The sequence below is a fragment of the Cebus imitator genome, unplaced genomic scaffold (assembly GCF_001604975.1).
Source record: "Cebus imitator isolate Cc_AM_T3 unplaced genomic scaffold, Cebus_imitator-1.0 Scaffold708, whole genome shotgun sequence".
Taxonomy (NCBI): domain Eukaryota; kingdom Metazoa; phylum Chordata; class Mammalia; order Primates; family Cebidae; genus Cebus; species Cebus imitator.
In genome coordinates this window covers 1382144-1384990 of record NW_016108023.1, presented here as the reverse complement: position 1 = coordinate 1384990, position 2847 = coordinate 1382144, and positions in this window count along the sequence as shown.

Sequence of the window (2847 nt, the reverse complement as noted above, 5' to 3'; positions counted from 1 at the left end):
TTTTTTTTGAGACAGAGTTTCATTCCTGTGCCCAGGCTGGAGTGCAGTGGCACGGTCTCAGCTCACTGCAACTTCCGCCTCCCTGGTTCAAGCTATTCTCCTGTCTCAGTTTGAAGTTGTCTGGTTTGTTTAGGTTTTTTGTTTGTTTTTTGTTTTTGGTTGTTTGTTGATTTTTTGTGGCGAGTGTGTGTGTGTTTTAGACGAAATCTTCCTCTGTCGCCCAGGTTGGAGTGCAGTGGTGCGATCTCAGCTCACTGCAACTCCCTCTTCCTGGGTTCAAGCGATTCTCCTGCCTCAGCCTCCCGAGTAGCTGGGATTTCAGGCTCCCATCAGCATGCCCAGTTAATTCTTGTATTTTAGTACAGATGGGGTTTCACCCTGTCGCCTAGGCTGGTCTCGAACTCCTGACTTCAGGTGATCCCACTAGTCTGAAAATGTGGTTTCATTACCATAAAGAGAAGAAGAATTAGAAGGAGAAGAAGTTGACTGTCTAAATCAATCTCTGACAATCTCAGGCCATCGGCCCTATTAGCATTTCCATCAGCTGCAGGCAGGAACTTCACGGGTTGGCCACATGTGATACTCTGATTCAGCATGGAGTGATAAACAGTGCCAGGAAGGCCTCTCGTGGACATTTGCAGTCTGTCGAGGATTTGACATCTGTGTGGCGGGTGGCATCCGGGGTTGTGGGGAGATGCCTCTGATTAAGGGTGTTGAAGACGAGCTTTCACCTTCTCTGCAGAAATAATGGGAGGCCATTAAAATGGAAGACAAGGATCTGATAATATATGTGATATCTGATGCCCACCTCACTCAGCAGAGGGGACATGGTTAATGGTGTATTTGTGCTGCTGAGATATTTCCACACTCAGGGATACACTGGAGAAATGTGGGGGCAAAGTCCAGGCGGGGTGGGTCATGACTATAATCCCAGCACTTTGAGAGGCCGAGGTGGGCAGATCACCTGAGATCAGGAGTTTGAGACCAGCCTGGCCAACACGGTGAAACGCTGTCTCTACTAAAAATACAAAAATTAGTCAGATGTGGTGGCAGGTGCCTGTGATCCCAGCTACTCCGGAGACAGGCAGGAGAATCACTTGAACCCAGGAGGCGGAGGCTGCAGTGAGCTGAGATGGTGCCACTGCACTCCAGCCTGGGTGACAGAGCGAGACTCAGTCCAAAAAAAATTAAAAAGCCGAGCATGATGCTGTATTTCTGTAATCCTAGCTACTTGGGCAGCCAAGGTGGGTGAATTGCTTGGGCACATGAGTTCAAGACTAGCCTGGGCAACATAGCAAGACCTTGTGTCTACAAGAAAATAAAAACTAGCCAGTTCTGCTTGTAGTCCTGGCTACTCAAGAAGCTGAGATGGGGGATCACTTGAGCCCAGGTGGTCGAGGCTGCAGTGAACTGTGACGGTGCCATTGCACTCCAGCCTGGGTGACAGAATGAGACTGTCTGGGAAAAAAATAGGACCCAAAACAGAGACAGAGAGGAGTGAGGCTCAAACATACATGCAAGAAGATTAGAAACCCAAAGGGGAAGGTTCAGGCACAAGCGCAGTGGCTCATGCCCGTAATTCCAGCACTTTGGGAGGCCGAGGTGGGTGGATCACCTGAGGTCAGAGTTCGAGACCAACCTGACCAACGTGGGGAAACCCCATGTCTACTAAAAATACAAAATTAGCCGAGCGTGGTGGTGCATGCCTGTAACCCCACCTACTCGGGAGGCTGAGGCAGGAGAATCACTCGAACCTGGAAGGTGGAGGTTGTAGTGAACCAAGATGGCGCCCTTGCACTCCAGCCTGGATGACAACAGTGAAACTCTGAAAAAATAAATAAAAGCAGAGGGGAGTGAATAATTAGGGTGGAGGCAGGCAGCTCACGCTCATGGAAGTTGCAGCCACCCCCCAAAAAAAATCCCACATGGGCTGTGCCCTCTGGAACCTCTAGGAGCATGCGGCCCCCACCCCGGCTTCCTCATCTGTCTGTGACACTGGTCGTTGGGGATTCGAAATTGCAAGGTGTCTGCCTGCATTCCTGCAGAAGCCACAGAAACAGAAGGAATAATCTCTGTCTCCTAATGGAAGCCAACAGCTGGTAGGAGGCCCGGAATTGGGCAGCCGCTGTGTGGGAGTGAGCCGGGCAGCAGGCATCTGCGGTCACTGTCTCCCGAGGCAGGCCTTCCCCAGCCACCCTCAGCCCCCCCCAGACTCACAGCTTGGCTCTGAGGCCACTGCCTGCTCAGCTCAGCTGGACGGGAGGCGGCTGGCTGCAGAGGATCATGGCTGGATGGGAACTTGGTAACCTCTGGCCCTGGCCTAGGTTCAGGGAGGTTGTGGGCAGAGGGCTGGAGAAGAGGGAGGAAGAGGAGGATGGAGCTGATCCATGGTCTGAGATGCTCACCTGTTGTGGATGGAGCTGATCCATGGTCTGTGATGTTCTCCTGGTGTGGATGGAGCTGATCCATGGTCTGTGATACTCACCTGGTGTGGATGGAGCTGATCCATGGTCTGAGATGCTCACCTGGTGTGGATGGAGCTGATCCATGGTCTGTGATACTCACCTGCTGTGGATGGAGCTGATCCCTCGTCTGTGATGCTCACCTGCTGTGGATGGAGCTGATCCATGGTCTGAGATGCTCATCTGCTGTGGATGGAGCTGATCCATGGTCTGAGATGCTCAACTGGTGTGGATGGAGCTGATCCATGGTCTGAGATGCTCACCTGGTGTGGATGGAGCTGATCCATGGTGTGAGATGCTCAGTTGGTGTGGATGGAGCTGTATGTATTTCTCTGTAACTACATGTACACTGGTATATTTCTCTGTAACTACATGTACACTGGTG